Raw genomic sequence first — 20,699 nt, forward strand, 5'->3', positions numbered from 1 at the left:
ATGGGTCAGCCATGTGCTTCATGCAATACTTCCTGCGCAGCTGCATTTGGCCATAGCAGTATCCCTTCTGCCAACAGTAGACATCTAGCACAACTGCACGCCAGTTGCCCTTGAAGTGTCACCTTGACACAACATATTTGCTTATTTTTCACTGTTCATTCAGTCAGTTTGTTTGCATTCCACCACTTTCACTAGGCATGTCGCTGTCCACTAGTCACATGTCTGACATGGGTATGGTAAAGTGGAGTGACTTTGTTACCTGGATATCATTTGTACACACATGTCCCTGTGCAATTTGACCATTTCAGACTGGCAGCTCCAGGTGAAAAATCTGACCTGTTAGAATCAGAAAAGCTATTACATGCGGGAACTCGACTGAATGAATAGGTGCTGCCCTCCTCTCCATCTTCACTCAATAGCAATGGTACATGCCATCTGTGTGATGGCATGTGTGTTTCACCTGCCAATCACAGGCCAATGTGTGATGCCACTGCCAGGCAGCATGCAGAAAATTTGTTCATCTTCCATCTTGGTGTCATCAGTGTGTGCCATTTGCCTGCACTTCATACGCAGTGAGGGTGCATGCATGGGAGGGTTTTAGTCATGTGGGACATGTGTCAATCAAGTACTGGTTCTCTTGCTTCTCAGCCCTCAATGTGTGCCATGGTGCTAATGCCTGTTTCCATTACTTTGTTTTCATGTCTTTGCAGGGGAAGACGCACCTGATACTGCTGGGGTTGTGGAGATGGTGCAGACCCAGGAGGTGTCCCAGGGCCGACCAACCACCAGTGAGGGACGTGGTGTGGTGGTGGGGGAGAACCCACAAGTGCTGCAGGTCGTGCTCTCAAGGGGTGTCTCTGGCTGCACCTCCCCCGAGCTGTACTCAGGTGTTGATTCGGATGAGACCTACGTGCCGTCGCTGGTGAGTGTTCCAGGGAGGGATTCTGTTCTGTCTCACCCACCTGCACCAGGGTCAGTACCCTCCATGGGGATGTCAGTGTTGGCAGCTACGCCTTCGGTGGTTACGGATGCAGGGTCACACTCCGCGACATCTGATCCTGTTCCTGGGCCAGCAGATCAGAGGGGGAATGCAGTCCTGCAGCCTCAGGCAGTGCCGGCACAGCAAGGCGCAGTTCGCCTTGCCCCAGACAGGTGTGGTGCCCTCCGACGTGGTGGCCGTACGCCACCCGGCAATACCGCATGGGAGCAATCCATTTACGGTATGGCTACCCAACAGGCTGCATCATCCGAGATGATGGCTCAGGCCATGGATAGGGTGGCCACTTCCATTGTCCCCCCAGAAAGGCTGATGGAGCGACTAGAGCAGGCAACCGACTCCATCTGCCAGTCACACAGGGAGGACATGTTGGGGTCCAACAGGGACAGGCGGGCGGCACTGGCGACTCTGCAGGAGGCCATCTCCATTGAGTCCCAGGGCCACAGGGAAGCCCTGAGGCAGGAGCTCCTACACCTCAGGACGACTCTTGTTGAGCTTGAGGCTTCAACACACCAAAGGACAGAACAGCAGCTGGAGCGTCTCACCCGTACGCTCTCAGCTGAGATGCAGGCAACGAGGGCGGAGGTCCGGGCATCCCGTGAGTTGTTGCATGGGGACCTCCGCACACTCATCCTCCAGAACCAGACCTACCACACCCGCATGCTTGCAGCCATGGAGGAGCAGACTAGGGCCTTGCGTGGGCTGCCTCCCATAGTGCAACCACCTCCGGATGCAGCTGCACAGGGTGATAATAGCGACAGCAGTGATACTCCCACAATAGGGTAGTTGTGTGGGCCATGAGCCCATGGAGGTGTTTTATCTTCCCAGGATCCACGCAGGTGGGTTCTGGTGTGCATCCTGTCCTCGGACCTCCTGGGTGGCCTCCCCAACCCCCCCGGGCCCATCAATGGCCATTTTTGATTGTTTCTTATTTTTATTTTTATTTTGATTTCTTTTATTCCCAATTTTTTTGGGACGATCTGTTGGCTCCGATCTGTTGGCTACGATCTGTTGGCTCCGATCTGTTGGCTCCGATCTGTTGGCTCCGATCTGTTGGCTCCGATGTGTTGGCTCCGATCTGTTGGCTCCGATGTGTTGGCTTCGATGTGTTGGCTTCCGTGGTTCCTGTGGGCATACGCTGCATTGTGGCTGGGCACATGCAGGCTTGTAATGTATTTGGTTCAGATGCTTGGGTTTGAGTCACACACACCCCTCCTGCTTCCCGTTTCCATGGGCTTGCAAAGGGTGTGCCCAAGTGACAGTGAATTACACAGTGACGTTGGACTCCCATGAGCGGTGTGGCCAGTCTGTAGTCAATACTGTGTATACATTCATAGTGCATATTGCTGTTGTGTTGTACACTGCATGTTGCATTGATGTGTAACTCTTCTTCTGTGTCTACCTCCCAATTTGCAGGTCCCTTCCTCAAGTCCACACAAGGACCTCTAGTCTGGCGATGGGGACCATGTTGGCAGCAGTGCACCTACAACTCTACATGGCGGCAACACTGCACAGTTGGTAGTGGTGGGAGTGCAGGCATTTCCAGGTGGTGAGACTACTAATATGTAACATTTTTGATGTCATGTTAATGGTACTACGTGCTCAAGTATGTTGTTGGTCCGGCATTGCTGTGAGCATTTCAGGTGTTGCAGGTTTCTAATAGTGCCACTGTACATAGTGAGAGTGATGTCATGTTGTGGGGATTACTTTGTTTACCTGCAATTAGCATGACATGGCACGGTGTGTCGTGTGGCAGTGCTGGGGTTGGGTTGGCTGACATGGCACTGTCCTCTTGTTGCATTTTGCAAGTGGGTATTCATTTTAGCTGCTTCAATGTGTAACTTCACAAAACTGCATTGGTGGTGTCTGTGTGGGTAGGGATGCACACATTGTGACATTTCCAGGTGAACAATCTCAGGCTGACATGGAATTCCCGGTTCATTCTCCACACATTCAGGATCAGTGTCAGGTTGAGTCATCATTGATTGTCAGATGGAATGTGCCAGGGCAGTGTGCACTCCACAGGGGTGTGATTTCTATGTGAAGTAATTAGCCACTAGCTGTGTACGGGCTGCCTCCCCCCGTGCCCTTTCCCCTCCCATGCGCAGCGGCTGTGCATGTGGTTGGGGATGTGGGGCCAGCACCATGTCCACGGCCAGGCCCCGGCGTGTTGCAACGTTGTGCAGGACACATGCTGCCACTATGATCCTGCACACTACTGGGGGAGCGTATAACAGCTGCCCGCCAGAACGGTCAAGGGAGCGAAAGCGTGACTTCAGCACTCCGAATGTGCGCTCCACTATGCCCCTGGTTGTAATGTGGGCTGTGTTAAATCTTACCTGGGGTGGCGTGGTGGGGTTCCGAATTGGCGTCATCATGTGGGGGCTGAGAGGGTAGGCACTGTCCCCTGTGGAGGTGGGGATTGGTATCATTGGTGAGGTTGTGACCTTGCTCAGTATCCAACATGCATGCATGTGCAGTGGCATACATACTCACCAAGCAGCCATGTATCGCCATGCCGCCCAGCTTCTAGGTCCCGGCTTAGGGTGGACATTCGGTAAATGAAGCTGTCGTGGGTGGAGCCGGGATAGTTGGCATATACTGAGGTGATGATTCCCTTGGCATTACATGCTACCTGCACGTTGATGGAATGCCAGTGCTTGCGGTTCCTATAGATGTGCTCAGATGCCCTGGGGGGACGTAGAGCCACATGGGTGCAGTCGATGGCACCTAGCACTTTGGGGAATCGTGCCACTGCGTAAAAATCCAGGGCGGCAGCATGCCTTTCTGCAGGTGTTCTGGGCAGGTATATGTGCCTGCGGACTGATGGGCGTGCAGTCATGATGTTCAAGACCTGGTGTAGGCAGCGTGACTTGGGGCCTGTGACACCCCACCCACTATGGCACTTGTCCGCTGAAATGATCCAGTGGCTAAGAAGTGCAGCCTTCTCCAGGGGGCTGAGTGCTTGGGAGCACAGGGTGGGTGATGTGAGGTCATCCTCCCACTCACTCACCAGGTCCAGTATGATGTGTGGTGGAAACCTGTACCTCCCATACACCTGGTCATCAGGCATCCCGAAAAGGCTGGTTCTGGGTGTGAATATTCTGGCCCTGACTATCCTCCTCCTCCTCCTTTGGTAGCCCACTGCCACTGCTGCTAGGAACGGTATGTTCATCCTGGCGTCTGAGCTTGTTATTGTTAAAGTCCGCAATTTATGCTTAGCGCGTGTTCTAGGCGAGCGTGTGACCCGCGCACCCCTGGAATCCAGTTCCCAGTCCAATAGCGTGTGGAAATTCACACGCACCACGGGATACAGCGTGTGACCCGCGCAGCCCTGGAATGCAGTTCCCAGTCCAATAGCGTGTGGAAATTCACACGCACCACGGGATACAGCGTGTGACCCGCGCACCCCTGGAATCCAGTTCCCAGTCCAATAGCGTGTGGAAATTCACACGCACCACGGGATACAGCGTGTGACCCGCGCACCCCTGGAATCCAGTTCCCAGTCCAATAGCGTGTGGAAATTCACACGCACCACGGGATACAGCGTGTGACCCGCGCACCCCTGGAATCCAGTTCCCAGTCCAATAGCGTGCGGAAATTCACACGCACCACGTGATACAGGTTCGCTGACGTACTTGCGTGTGTAAGTGGCCGCGCACCCATTAAATACACGTACATAGGCCAATCGCGTGTACGCGCACTTTTGTCCAATTACACGCGATGACACTCTGACGTGCAGTATCTCCACGTGTGCCCCGTCATCACGTGCTGAGTGGGGAACACCCGTGCGGGTCACGTCACAGACGCGCTTACGCGCTGAGGGACTCTGGTCCAATAGAATCGCGTATGCGTGCTGACGCGCTTACGCGCTAAGGGCCTTTCCTCGGATTTCACGCTGACGTGCAGGATTTTCACGTGCCAAATCACTCCGTATCAAGCTGGCCACGCGAAAACACACGGAAGCCCACGCTCCTGCCCAGAAGGCCGAGTTACTGCCCCCCAGTGCCCCGAGCAGCCTCCCACGTGCCATCTGCTGCTGCCTGCCTGCCTGCCTGCCTGCTGCCACCGTGCCCTGCCATTTGGTGCCTGCACATCAGCCATCTGCAGGGGTCCAGTTGCTGTGTCCACCCCTGCTGGAACTGAAGACTCCCGACTGGTATTACATCGCTCCACGGCCCAGCCCCAGGACCCAGTTGCCCACCCACACCTGCCTCTGGGGTTGCCATGTCGGGCACTTCCACATCTGGCACCAGTGGCAACCCCAGGCCAGAGGGGCAGAGGGGCACCAGCTTCACTGTCACCGAAGTTGGTGTCCTGGTGGAGCATGTCCTGGGGCAGTATGATGCCCTCTTTGGATCGTCCCGCGCCAGCAAGGAAGGACGGCAGAGGATCTGGGCCGACTGTGTGGTTGCCATCAACGCGGAGGGGGTGGCAACCCGCGACGTCCTGAAGATCAAGAAGCGCTGGGAGGACTTGAGGTCCAGGACCCTTGTGAAGGCCCGGCGCCTCGTGGCGGGGGGCCGGGGCCGCATGAGTTCCATCCAGATGAGGGTCCTGGAACGCGTACGCCCAGCGCTCCACGCCCAGATCCTTGAGAGGGAGGCCCGTCTGGAGTTGAGCGGTAAGTGTCCATGCATTACTGTGTGAGACAGGGCATGTTGCGGTGTGCTGGTTCTATGATACTTGCCTGTATGTGTGCCATAGGCCATGTATGCATGGATGTGTGCAGGGACATCATGGTAATGCATGTGCGACCAGTGATGTGTGATGCACATGGTTGTTGCATGTGTTGAAATGCCGCATGGGGAGCCCTATTCAGATTTTGAACATGAGAGCATGCCAGTTTCTGTACGTGGACATGGGTGGGGGTGAGGGATGGGTGCTGATGCCAGGTACATATATGGTAGCCATGTCTGTGTGCCTGACCTGCGTGTCTGTGACTTGTGCATGCCATGGATGCATGACACATGTGTGTGACAATGCAGAGATTCAGTAAAGCAGCCAAATTACCCTTGTAACCGCTGTGTTTGGTGTGTTTGGGGCCAGATGGATGTGACTGAGGTGAAGTGTGTGCATGTGATGGGCATGAGGCATGATGCATGTGAGTTACATATCATTGAATGTTTCAAGAGTCCATTGGACATGCATGGAAATGTCCATGGCATGCACCATGCCTGTTACTGTGTGTGTTTTGCCTGGACTGACCCATGTGTTGTGGAGGGACATGATGGAAGTGTACTTTGACAGTGGTGCTCATCTGCTATTGCTTCCTGTCTAGGGGACCATTGTACAGTGCCCTGATGCTTGTGTTCTTTGTCTCCCTCTACGCAGCGGCTAGTGAAGAAGAGGGCGGAGACGGCGCTGTGGAGCAAGGCGGCGGGGATGCCCCCACGGCTGCAGCGGAAGGGGTGGGTGAGCCCCCACAGGGGCCTGCTACGGTGGGAGACGGTGAGGAGCCATCCAGGTTGGTGGTTTGCACAGAGGAGGAGGAGGCCGCCACTGGGGCACACATGGGGCCTGGTGGGGGCATCCCTGCTGGTGCAAGTGGTGCAGTCCAGGGCCAGGGGAAGGAGGCAGCACAGGTCACCGTGGAGGGGCCTTTGCATGTCGCTGTCCCTGACCCTGTGAGTGCACCACCATGCACCAGCAGGGATGCCCCGTCCCAGGCCTGTCCGCAGGTAGAGGGGATGTCCATGTCACCTGACTCCCCTCCACCTGCGGACGTGGGAACCCCTGGCCGTGCGGAGAAGGTCCTGATTGGGGTCGCGATGCGCACGGCTGTGATTCGTGATGCCGTGCGTGCTTCCCGGGAGGAGCACGCACGTCATCACGAAGTGCACCGTGCCGACGTGGCCCAATTGGGATCGGCCATGTTCGGGGGTTTCCTGCATGTGTTGGCCAATGTGGCGGCCCTCTCCTCCTCTGTGCAGGCTATCCACCAGTCGTTCTCCTTGCCGTCTTCCAGCCCAGATGCCACCAGGGCCCCCTGTGGACCTGCCCCGACCAATGCAGCCAGCTCGGTGGGGATCCCATCCCTGCCACAGTCGGGAGTCAGAGATCCAGCAGGGGTGGACACCAGAGCAACTGGACCCCAGCAGATGGAGGATGTGACGGCATCATCGGGCAGGGCACGTGCACGACGGCGTCGGTGGTTTCCATCAGCCTGGATGCCGTCGTGCTGGCACAGGCAGTTGCGTCGGAGGCAGCAGCAGGCTCAACGTGGGAGGCATCATGGCTCGGGGCCATCAACATCAGGGGTGCAGGCATCGGCCGGAGGGCAGGAGAACCCTGGAATGGGAGTGGCTTCCGTGTGGGAGAGGTTGTGCCAGCGGATAGGTGCGGAGCGGCAGCGGGCAGAGGAGGAACGGCTCACGATGGTCAGGGCGGAGGACTCCATGCGGAGGGCGCTGAGGCGGGCTGAGTGCCTCGAGGGTCTTCGCAGGGAGTTTGAGCTGGACACTGCGTTATCCCTGCGGGACCTCGGGGCCAGGGAACATGCCCGCCTCCAAGCCATTGACCAGGAGTTCGATGATGCCCTGGCCCATGACAACAACCAGTGAGCCGTCCGAATAGCCCGCTGCCTTTGTATATAGTTGTATAGTTAGGGTTAGGTTTCCTTTGTTTTTTTGATTTTTTTTTGGTTGCGATTGGACAATGCACCACTTTTTTGTATATAGTTCACTTTTTAGTTAGTAGTCAGTTAGGTTTAATTTGGTAGGGCTCATGGACCCAGGATGATCTTCTTAATTGGCTTATTTTAATTTTTCAGAATTTTTTCTTGGACATTCATCTTGTTTTGTTTGATTTGCTTTGTGTTTTTTCTTATTTGCTGTTCAATACATATTATTTTTTTAATCTTCAATGTGTCGTATCATCTCATTGCTTTCAGGCATGTCATGTTGGGTGTTTTGTCATTCACTTGCAGCCATTGTGTGTGACAGACATGTGTTAAATTGCATTATTTACATTGGGGGTGTAACATGTAATTGCCTTTGATATGTGGGTGGGTGTGATAGTTGGTTGGGCCTTTTGGCAGGGGAGGATGGGCATTACGGACATGATTGGGGAATGTTGGGACCCATGTGCAGGGGGGCATGGATTGGACATGGGTGGGGGCCTGCTGGCAGGTCCCACACAGTGCTGGGGGGTGGGGGTGGTGGGAGACATGAGTGGGGGCCTGGTGGAGGGTGACCCTGGTGGCTGGGGGGTGGGGGTGGTGGGAGACATCAGTTGGACATGGGTGGGGGCCTGCTGGCAGGTGCCCCACAGAGCTGGGGGGTGGGGGGGTGGGGGACATGAGTTGGACATGGGTGGGGGCCTGCTGGCAGGTGCCCCACAGTGCTGGGGGGTGGGGGTGGTGGGAGACATGAGTTGGACATGGGTGGGGGCCTGCTGGCAGGTGCCCCACAGTGCTGGGGGGTGGGGGTGGTGGGAGACATGAGTGGGGGCCTGGTGGAGGGGGACCCTGGTGGCTGGGGGGTGGGGGTGGTGGTAGACATGAGTTGGACATGGGTGGGGGCCTGCTGGCAGGTGCCCCACAGTGCTGGGGGGTGGGGGGGTGGGGGACATGAGTTGGACATGGGTGGGGGCCTGCTGGCAGGTGCCCCACAGTGCTGGGGGGTGGTGGGAGACATGAGTGGGGGCCTGGTGGAGGGTGACCCTGGTGGCTGGGGGGTGGGGGTGGTGGTAGACATGAGTGGGGGCCTGGTGGAGGGTGACCCTGGTGGCTGGGGGGTGGGGGTGGTGGAAGACATGAGTTGGACATGGGTGGGGGCCTGCTGGCAGGTGCCCCACAGTGCTGGGGTGTGGGGGTGGTGGGAGACATGAATTGGACATGGGTGGGGGCCTGCTGGCAGGTGCACCACAGTGCTGGGGGGTGGGGGTGGTGGGAGACATGAGTTGGACATGGGTGGGGTCCTGCTGGCAGGTGCCCCACAGTGCTGGGGGGTGGGGGGGTGGGGGACATGAGTTGGACATGGGTGGGGGCCTGCTGGCAGGTGCCCCACAGTGCTGGGGGGTGGGGGTGGTGGGAGACATGAGTGGGGGCCTGGGGGAGGGTGACCCTGCACTGCTGGGGTGTGGGGGTGGTGGGTGACATGAGTGGGGGCCTGGTGGAGGGTGCCCCTGGTGGCTGGGGGGTGGGGGTGGTGGGAGACATGGGTGGGGGCCTGCTGGCAGGTGCCCCACAGTGCTGGGGGGTGGGGGTGGTGGGAGACATGAGTTGGACATGGGTGGGGGCCTGCTGGCAGGTGCCCCACAGTGCTGGGGGGTGGGGGTGGTGGGAGACATGAGTGGGGGCCTGGTGGAGGGTGACCCTGGTGGCTGGGGGGTGGGGGTGGTGGTAGACATGAGTGGGGGCCTGGTGGAGGGTGACCCTGGTGGCTGGGGGGTGGGGGTGGTGGGAGACATGAGTTGGACATGGGTGGGGGCCTGCTGGCAGGTGCCCCACAGTGCTGGGGTGTGGGGGTGGTGGGAGACATGAGTTGGACATGGGTGGGGGCCTGCTGGCAGGTGCACCACAGTGCTGGGGGGTGGGGGTGGTGGGAGACATGAGTTGGACATGGGTGGAGGCCTGCTGGCAGGTGCCCCACAGTGCTGGGGGGTGGGGGTGGTGGGAGACATGAGTTGGACATGGGTGGGGGCCTGCTGGCAGGTGCCCCACAGTGCTGGGGGGTGGAGGGGGGTGGGGGACATGAGTTGGACATGGGTGGGGGCCTGCTGGCAGGTGCCCCACAGTGCTGGGGGGTGGGGGTGGTGGGAGACATGAGTTGGACATGGGTGGGGGCCTGCTGGCAGGTGCCCCACAGTGCTGGGGGGTGGGGGGGATGGGGGACATGAGTTGGACATGGGTGGGGGCCTGCTGGCAGGTGCCCCACAGTGCTGGGGGGTGGGGGTGGTGGGAGACATGAGTGGGGGCCTGGGGGAGGGTGACCCTGCACTGCTGGGGTGTGGGGGTGGTGGGTGACATGAGTGGGGGCCTGGTGGAGGGTGACCCTGGTGGCTGGGGGGTGGGGGTGGTGGTAGACATGAGTGGGGGCCTGGTGGAGGGTGACCCTGGTGGCTGGGGGGTGGGGGTGGTGGGAGACATGAGTTGGACATGGGTGGGGGCCTGCTGGCAGGTGCCCCACAGTGCTGGGGGGTGGGGGTGCAAGGCACATGAGTTGGTGTTCATTAGTTCAAGGAGACATGTGCCTTTGCTGGGGGGTATGCCCATGGTGGGTGGGCTGCCTGCGGGACATGACCAGGGATGCAGGGTAGTCCCCTGTGGTGTGGGCTGCCTGCAGGGGCCGTGGAGGGTGTACAGGGTACACCTGGGAGGACCCACACTGTGAAATCACATGTGGAACTTCCCGCGCACCCCTGAAATACACGCGCCCAGGCTGTTCGCGTGTGGCGCTTCCCGCGCACCCCTGAAATACACGCGCCCAGGCTGTTCGCGTGTGGAACTTCCCGCGCACCCCTGAAATACACGCGCCCAGGCTATTCGCGTGTGGAACTTCCCGCGCACCCCTGGAATACACGCGGCCAGGCTATTCGCGTGTGGAACTTCCCGCGCACCCCTGAAATACACGCGCCCAGGATTGCCCAGGGTACGTGTATTACAGGGGTACGCGGGAAGTTTAACACGCGATTAGGCAGGGTACGTGTATTACAGGGGTACGCGGGAAGTTTAACACGCGATTGGCCAGGGTACGTGTATAACAGGGGTATGCGGGAAGTTTAACACGCGATTGGCCAGGGTACGTGTATTACAGGGGTGCGTGGGAATCATCACACGCGATTAGGCTGGGTGGGTCCTCACAGGTGTTCCCTGTACACCCTCCACGGCCCCTGCAGGCAGCCTACAAAACAGGGGACTACCCTGCACACCTGCTCATGTCCCCCTGCACCCCCACCCCCCAGCAGTGCAGGGGCAGCCTCCACCAGGCCCCCACTCATGTCTCCCACCACCCCCACCCTCCCGCCACCAGGGGCAGCCTCCACCAGGCCCCCACCCATGTCTCCCACCACCCCCACCCCCCCGCCACCAGGGGCACTCTCCACCAAGCCCCCACCCATGTCTCCCACCACCCCCACCAGTGCAGGGGCACCCTCCACCAGGCCCCCACCCATGTCTCCCAACACCCCCACCCACCAGCACTGTGGGGCACGTGGCCAGCAGGCAGTCAGGCAGCAGCAGATGGCAGGTGGGAGCGTGCTCAGGGCTCTGGGGGGCAGTAATTTGGCCTCCTGGCCAGGAGCGTGGTCTCTCGTGTGTGAACGCGTGGACAGCCTGATAGGGAGTGAAATCCCACACGTCAGCAAAGGCCCTTAGCGCGTAAACCCGTCAACAGCATATGCGCGCCTATAGTCACCTGCACGTGCAGGAAATTGTTGCGTGACACGTCCCAGTGTCAAAGCGTGTGATTGGTGAAAATGGATCTACACGCAGAAGTGACAAAGCGTGTGAATGGTGAAAATGGATCTACACGCAGAAGTGACAAAGCGTGTGATTGGTGAAAATGGATCTACACGCAGGAGTGACAAAGCGTGTGATTGGTGAACGTACACGCCGCGTAAGTGACGCTGTACGTGTGGGCCTGTATATAAGGTACATGTAGAACACCATTTCCTTGTACGTGCTTTTCGTGGAGAGCGAGTGGGTGAATTCTGTACTTCTTGTCGTTTCACACGCGATTTACTTCACGGCGTTTCCAGTTCGTATTCCCTGTTACCTCTGACAGCTTTTTCTCTTTTTTCTCTTTTACTGGTTTACCTGGGCCTGTTCCCTCAAACAGTGTCCCCTTCTACTGTTGTCCTGTCTTCTCAGACAGCGTACACATCTTCTTTTGGCGGGGGTTTAGCCAGCCAAACGCGCTCATTCTTCACGCTCTTTTACCTGGCAGACGGTGAGTCACGCACGTATCCAACTTCTGTGCTTGCCCCGTGTGTAGCCTACCCCTTCAGAGGTCATTCTAGGCTGCGTGTGACACGCATACGTTCATTCTTGTGTTACTGGGTGCCACAGCGTAGTGCAGGTTTTTCTTTCTGCACACGTGGTCTAGGAGGGGTTGCGTGCACGTCATCTCCCTTTTTTGGGCCTCCTGTGCGTTGCGTGACCCGTCATCTTTCCCCAGGGGTTACAATCAGCCGTGCTAGAGCACTAGGGTACAATTACCATCTGGTACCCAACCCCTTTGACCCCCAATTGCCCAGGACAATTGTCTACAGCCACTCCCATACGCACATTAATATCAGTGCCATGGCTGGGAGGCGAGGATTCCGTAAGGGTGGCAAAGGTGGAAGAGCCACAAGTGGTGGCCGTGGTGGATCCGGTAGGGGACGTGGTCGTAACTTGCAGGGTGAGCCTGTCCCCCCATGTGTGGAGGACCAGTCAAGGGCACCCATCATCCCCCCCACTCCCCCCCTCCCCCCCTCCCGTTGAGGCTGAAGTGGCTGACACCATCCATGCTCAGCCCTTGTTGGACCAGCCCATTGTGGCACCAGACCTGGCTGACTCCATGGCTGACTTCCAGGTCAGCAGGGCTACGACACGTGCGCTGGTGCATGTTGATGCCATCATGCCACGTGGATCTGGGGCAGCAAGGTCATCTGCTGCACCAAGGAGGCAGGGCGGAGTGGCTGCAGGGGCAGCTGCGGCTCCATCCACCCCAGCCCTCACACACCCAGCCAGGACAGTGTCGGTCCTAGTCCATGCTGCTGACATTCCCCCTGACACCATCACACTAGAGCCAATGCCTGCACCAACTCCCATGCTGAGTGTGCAATTCCACACTCCTGATACAGAGTCCACCAGGGCTCCTGCCCCTAGTGTCCAGAGCGGCGCAGGACACTCAGGATCACCACCACCTTCCAAGCGGAAGAGGAAGAGTGCTCGTCCGGCACAGGCTGATGCCCCAGACACGGCTACACAGTCCGGCCCGTCCAGGAAGCCCAGCTTCACGGATGACGAACTGAATGCACTTGTCGAGTATGTGTCCGGACATGACAACGAGATGGTCATTGTTGCAGGATCCAAGACCACACCTGCACAATGCCAGGCACACTGGCAGACCGTTGCGGACATCGTAAGTGCCCTTGGAATCGTGAGGCGCACAGCCAATGATTGCTATAAGCGCTGGAATGACCTAAAGCGCAGGGCAAAGAGTAAGCTGGCCTCAAGTCATGCCGCAACTCTAGTGACTGGAGGTGGGTCTCCAGTAGTAGACATGGAACTCACTCCACATGAGTCAGTCGCTGGGACCTACGTCACGGAGGAACAGATCCAAGGCGTGGGAGATCTGGCTGATTACGAGGCATTGTCCGGTGAGTGCACATGCATGTGTGTGTCATCCATGTGCATGGTGTGTGTGTGAGGGCTTCTGTTTGGGTGCCAGGTGAGAGTGTGTGCGCCTCAGTCGTATGGGTCAGCCATGTGCTTCATGCAATACTTCCTGCGCAGCTGCATTTGGCCATAGCAGTATCCCTTCTGCCAACAGTAGACATCTAGCACAACTGCACGCCAGTTGCCCTTGAAGTGTCACCTTGACACAACATATTTGCTTATTTTTCACTGTTCATTCAGTCAGTTTGTTTGCATTCCACCACTTTCACTAGGCATGTCGCTGTCCACTAGTCACATGTCTGACATGGGTATGGTAAAGTGGAGTAACTTTGTTACCTGGATATCATTTGTACACACATGTCCCTGTGCAATTTGACCATTTCAGACTGGCAGCTCCAGGTGAAAAATCTGACCTGTTAGAATCAGAAAAGCTATTACATGCGGGAACTCGACTGAATGAATAGGTGCTGCCCTCCTCTCCATCTTCACTCAATAGCAATGGTACATGCCATCTGTGTGATGGCATGTGTGTTTCACCTGCCAATCACAGGCCAATGTGTGATGCCACTGCCAGGCAGCATGCAGAAAATTTGTTCATCTTCCATCTTGGTGTCATCAGTGTGTGCCATTTGCCTGCACTTCATACGCAGTGAGGGTGCATGCATGGGAGGGTTTTAGTCATGTGGGACATGTGTCAATCAAGTACTGGTTCTCTTGCTTCTCAGCCCTCAATGTGTGCCATGGTGCTAATGCCTGTTTCCATTACTTTGTTTTCATGTCTTTGCAGGGGAAGACGCACCTGATACTGCTGGGGTTGTGGAGATGGTGCAGACCCAGGAGGTGTCCCAGGGCCGACCAACCACCAGTGAGGGACGTGGTGTGGTGGTGGGGGAGAACCCACAAGTGCTGCAGGTCGTGCTCTCAAGGGGTGTCTCTGGCTGCACCTCCCCCGAGCTGTACTCAGGTGTTGATTCGGATGAGACCTACGTGCCGTCGCTGGTGAGTGTTCCAGGGAGGGATTCTGTTCTGTCTCACCCACCTGCACCAGGGTCAGTACCCTCCATGGGGATGTCAGTGTTGGCAGCTACGCCTTCGGTGGTTACGGATGCAGGGTCACACTCCGCGACATCTGATCCTGTTCCTGGGCCAGCAGATCAGAGGGGGAATGCAGTCCTGCAGCCTCAGGCAGTGCCGGCACAGCAAGGCGCAGTTCGCCTTGCCCCAGACAGGTGTGGTGCCCTCCGACGTGGTGGCCGTACGCCACCTGGCAATACCGCATGGGAGCAATCCATTTACGGTATGGCTACCCAACAGGCTGCATCATCCGAGATGATGGCTCAGGCCATGGATAGGGTGGCCACTTCCATTGTCCCCCCAGAAAGGCTGATGGAGCGACTAGAGCAGGCAACCGACTCCATCTGCCAGTCACACAGGGAGGACATGTTGGGGTCCAACAGGGACAGGCGGGCGGCACTGGCGACTCTGCAGGAGGCCATCTCCATTGAGTCCCAGGGCCACAGGGAAGCCCTGAGGCAGGAGCTCCTACACCTCAGGACGACTCTTGTTGAGCTTGAGGCTTCAACACACCAAAGGACAGAACAGCAGCTGGAGCGTCTCACCCGTACGCTCTCAGCTGAGATGCAGGCAACGAGGGCGGAGGTCCGGGCATCCCGTGAGTTGTTGCATGGGGACCTCCGCACACTCATCCTCCAGAACCAGACCTACCACACCCGCATGCTTGCAGCCATGGAGGAGCAGACTAGGGCCTTGCGTGGGCTGCCTCCCATAGTGCAACCACCTCCGGATGCAGCTGCACAGGGTGATAATAGCGACAGCAGTGATACTCCCACAATAGGGTAGTTGTGTGGGCCATGAGCCCATGGAGGTGTTTTATCTTCCCAGGATCCACGCAGGTGGGTTCTGGTGTGCATCCTGTCCTCGGACCTCCTGGGTGGCCTCCCCAACCCCCCCGGGCCCATCAATGGCCATTTTTGATTGTTTCTTATTTTTATTTTTATTTTGATTTCTTTTATTCCCAATTTTTTTGGGACGATCTGTTGGCTCCGATCTGTTGGCTACGATCTGTTGGCTCCGATCTGTTGGCTCCGATCTGTTGGCTCCGATCTGTTGGCTCCGATGTGTTGGCTCCGATCTGTTGGCTCCGATGTGTTGGCTTCGATGTGTTGGCTTCCGTGGTTCCTGTGGGCATACGCTGCATTGTGGCTGGGCACATGCAGGCTTGTAATGTATTTGGTTCAGATGCTTGGGTTTGAGTCACACACACCCCTCCTGCTTCCCGTTTCCATGGGCTTGCAAAGGGTGTGCCCAAGTGACAGTGAATTACACAGTGACGTTGGACTCCCATGAGCTGTGTGGCCAGTCTGTAGTCAATACTGTGTATACATTCATAGTGCATATTGCTGTTGTGTTGTACACTGCATGTTGCATTGATGTGTAACTCTTCTTCTGTGTCTACCTCCCAATTTGCAGGTCCCTTCCTCAAGTCCACACAAGGACCTCTAGTCTGGCGATGGGGACCATGTTGGCAGCAGTGCACCTACAACTCTACATGGCGGCAACACTGCACAGTTGGTAGTGGTGGGAGTGCAGGCATTTCCAGGTGGTGAGACTACTAATATGTAACATTTTTGATGTCATGTTAATGGTACTACGTGCTCAAGTATGTTGTTGGTCCGGCATTGCTGTGAGCATTTCAGGTGTTGCAGGTTTCTAATAGTGCCACTGTACATAGTGAGAGTGATGTCATGTTGTGGGGATTACTTTGTTTACCTGCAATTAGCATGACATGGCACGGTGTGTCGTGTGGCAGTGCTGGGGTTGGGTTGGCTGACATGGCACTGTCCTCTTGTTGCATTTTGCAAGTGGGTATTCATTTTAGCTGCTTCAATGTGTAACTTCACAAAACTGCATTGGTGGTGTCTGTGTGGGTAGGGATGCACACATTGTGACATTTCCAGGTGAACAATCTCAGGCTGACATGGAATTCCCGGTTCATTCTCCACACATTCAGGATCAGTGTCAGGTTGAGTCATCATTGATTGTCAGATGGAATGTGCCAGGGCAGTGTGCACTCCACAGGGGTGTGATTTCTATGTGAAGTAATTAGCCACTAGCTGTGTACGGGCTGCCTCCCCCCGTGCCCTTTCCCCTCCCATGCGCAGCGGCTGTGCATGTGGTTGGGGATGTGGGGCCAGCACCATGTCCACGGCCAGGCCCCGGCGTGTTGCAACGTTGTGCAGGACACATGCTGCCACTATGATCCTGCACACTACTGGGGGAGCGTATAACAGCTGCCCGCCAGAACGGTCAAGGGAGCGAAAGCGTGACTTCAGCACTCCGAATGTGCGCTCCACTATGCCCCTGGTTGTAATGTGGGCTGTGTTAAATCTTACCTGGGGTGGCGTGGTGGGGTTCCGAATTGGCGTCATCATGTGGGGGCTGAGAGGGTAGGCACTGTCCCCTGTGGAGGTGGGGATTGGTATCATTGGTGAGGTTGTGACCTTGCTCAGTATCCAACATGCATGCATGTGCAGTGGCATACATACTCACCAAGCAGCCATGTATCGCCATGCCGCCCAGCTTCTAGGTCCCGGCTTAGGGTGGACATTCGGTAAATGAAGCTGTCGTGGGTGGAGCCGGGATAGTTGGCATATACTGAGGTGATGATTCCCTTGGCATTACATGCTACCTGCACGTTGATGGAATGCCAGTGCTTGCGGTTCCTATAGATGTGCTCAGATGCCCTGGGGGGACGTAGAGCCACATGGGTGCAGTCGATGGCACCTAGCACTTTGGGGAATCGTGCCACTGCGTAAAAATCCAGGGCGGCAGCATGCCTTTCTGCAGGTGTTCTGGGCAGGTATATGTGCCTGCGGACTGATAGGCGTGCAGTCATGATGTTCAAGACCTGGTGTAGGCAGCGTGACTTGGGGCCTGTGACACCCCACCCACTATGGCACTTGTCCGCTGAAATGATCCAGTGGCTAAGAAGTGCAGCCTTCTCCAGGGGGCTGAGTGCTTGGGAGCACAGGGTGGGTGATGTGAGGTCATCCTCCCACTCACTCACCAGGTCCAGTATGATGTGTGGTGGAAACCTGTACCTCCCATACACCTGGTCATCAGGCATCCCGAAAAGGCTGGTTCTGGGTGTGAATATTCTGGCCCTGACTATCCTCCTCCTCCTCCTTTGGTAGCCCACTGCCACTGCTGCTAGGAACGGTATGTTCATCCTGGCGTCTGAGCTTGTTATTGTTAAAGTCCGCAATTTATGCTTAGCGCGTGTTCTAGGCGAGCGTGTGACCCGCGCACCCCTGGAATCCAGTTCCCAGTCCAATAGCGTGTGGAAATTCACACGCACCACGGGATACAGCGTGTGACCCGCGCAGCCCTGGAATGCAGTTCCCAGTCCAATAGCGTGTGGAAATTCACACGCACCACGGGATACAGCGTGTGACCCGCGCACCCCTGGAATCCAGTTCCCAGTCCAATAGCGTGTGGAAATTCACACGCACCACGGGATACAGCGTGTGACCCGCGCACCCCTGGAATCCAGTTCCCAGTCCAATAGCGTGTGGAAATTCACACGCACCACGGGATACAGCGTGTGACCCGCGCACCCCTGGAATCCAGTTCCCAGTCCAATAGCGTGCGGAAATTCACACGCACCACGTGATACAGGTTCGCTGACGTACTTGCGTGTGTAAGTGGCCGCGCACCCATTAAATACACGTACATAGGCCAATCGCTTGTACGCGCACTTTTGTCCAATTACACGCGATGACACTCTGACGTGCAGTATCTCCACGTGTGCCCCGTCATCACGTGCTGAGTGGGGAACACCCGTGCGGGTCACGTCACAGACGCGCTTACGCGCTGAGGGACTCTGGTCCAATAGAATCGCGTATGCGTGCTGACGCGCTTACGCGCTAAGGGCCTTTCCTCGGATTTCACGCTGACGTGCAGGATTTTCACGTGCCAAATCACTCCGTATCAAGCTGGCCACGCGAAAACACACGGAAGCCCACGCTCCTGCCCAGAAGGCCGAGTTACTGCCCCCCAGTGCCCCGAGCAGCCTCCCACGTGCCATCTGCTGCTGCCTGCCTGCCTGCCTGCCTGCTGCCACCGTGCCCTGCCATTTGGTGCCTGCACATCAGCCATCTGCAGGGGTCCAGTTGCTGTGTCCACCCCTGCTGGAACTGAAGACTCCCGACTGGTATTACATCGCTCCACAGCCCAGCCCCAGGACCCAGTTGCCCACCCACACCTGCCTCTGGGGTTGCCATGTCGGGCACTTCCACATCTGGCACCAGTGGCAACCCCAGGCCAGAGGGGCAGAGGGGCACCAGCTTCACTGTCACCGAAGTTGGTGTCCTGGTGGAGCATGTCCTGGGGCAGTATGATGCCCTCTTTGGATCGTCCCGCGCCAGCAAGGAAGGACGGCAGAGGATCTGGGCCGACTGTGTGGTTGCCATCAACGCGGAGGGGGTGGCAACCCGCGACGTCCTGAAGATCAAGAAGCGCTGGGAGGACTTGAGGTCCAGGACCCTTGTGAAGGCCCGGCGCCTCGTGGCGGGGGGCCGGGGCCGCATGAGTTCCATCCAGATGAGGGTCCTGGAACGCGTACGCCCAGCGCTCCACGCCCAGATCCTTGAGAGGGAGGCCCGTCTGGAGTTGAGCGGTAAGTGTCCATGCATTACTGTGTGAGACAGGGCATGTTGCGGTGTGCTGGTTCTATGATACTTGCCTGTATGTGTGCCATAGGCCATGTATGCATGTATGTGTGCAGGGACATCATGGTAATGCATGTGCGACCAGTGATGTGTGATGCACATGGTTGTTGCATGTGTTGAAATGCCGCATGGGGAGCCCTATTCAGATTTTGAACATGAGAGCATGCCAGTTTCTGTACGTGGACATGGGTGGGGGTGAGGGATGGGTGCTGATGCCAGGTACATATATGGTAGCCATGTCTGTGTGCCTGACCTGCGTGTCTGTGACTTGTGCATGCCATGGATGCATGACACATGTGTGTGACAATGCAGAGATTCAGTAAAGCAGCCAAATTACCCTTGTAACCGCTGTGTTTGGTGTGTTTGGGGCCAGATGGATGTGACTGAGGTGAAGTGTGTGCATGTGATGGGCATGAGGCATGATGCATGTGAGTTACATATCATTGAATGTTTCAAGAGTCCATTGGACATGCATGGAAATGTCCATGGCATGCACCATGCCTGTTACTGTGTGTGTTTTGCCTGGACTGACCCATGTGTTGTGGAGGGACATGATGGAAGTGTACTTTGACAGTGGTGCTCATCTGCTATTGCTTCCTGTCTAGGGGACCATTGTACAGTGCCCTGATGCTTGTGTTCTTTGTCTCCCTCTACGCAGCGGCTAGTGAAGAAGAGGGCGGAGACGGCGCTGTGGAGCAAGGCGGCGGGGATGCCCCCACGGCTGCAGCGGAAGGGGTGGGTGAGCCCCCACAGGGGCCTGCTACGGTGGGAGACGGTGAGGAGCCATCCAGGTTGGTGGTTTGCACAGAGGAGGAGGAGGCCGCCACTGGGGCACACATGGGGCCTGGTGGGGGCATCCCTGCTGGTGCAAGTGGTGCAGTCCAGGGCCAGGGGAAGGAGGCAGCACAGGTCACCGTGGAGGGGCCTGTGCATGTCGCTGTCCCTGACCCTGTGAGTGCACCACCATGCACCAGCAGGGATGCCCCGTCCCAGGCCTGTCCGCAGGTAGAGGGGATGTCCATGTCACCTGACTCCCCTCCACCTGCGGACGTGGGAACCCCTGGCCGTGCGGAGAAGGTCCTGATTGGGGTCGCGATGCGCACGGCTGTGATTCGTGATGCCGTGCGTGCTTCCCGGGAGGAGCACGCACGTCATCACGAAGTGCACCGTGCCGACGTGGCCCAATTGGGATCGGCCATGTTCGGGGGTTTCCTGCATGTGTTGGCCAATGTGGCGGCCCTCTCCTCCTCTGTGCAGGCTATCCACCAGTCGTTCTCCTTGCCGTCTTCCAGCCCAGATGCCACCAGGGCCCCCTGTGGACCTGCCCCGACCAATGCAGCCAGCTCGGTGGGGATCCCATCCCTGCCACAGTCGGGAGTCAGAGATCCAGCAGGGGTGGACACCAGAGCAACTGGACCCCAGCAGATGGAGGATGTGACGGCATCATCGGGCAGGGCACGTGCACGACGGCGTCGGTGGTTTCCATCAGCCTGGATGCCGTCGTGCTGGCACAGGCAGTTGCGTCGGAGGCAGCAGCAGGCTCAACGTGGGAGGCATCATGGCTCGGGGCCATCAACATCAGGGGTGCAGGCATCGGCCGGAGGGCAGGAGAACCCTGGAATGG

Source organism: Ambystoma mexicanum, chromosome 1p (genome assembly GCF_040938575.1).
Source record: "Ambystoma mexicanum isolate Mex_15411 chromosome 1p, UKY_AmexF1_1, whole genome shotgun sequence".
Classification (NCBI taxonomy): domain Eukaryota; kingdom Metazoa; phylum Chordata; class Amphibia; order Caudata; family Ambystomatidae; genus Ambystoma; species Ambystoma mexicanum.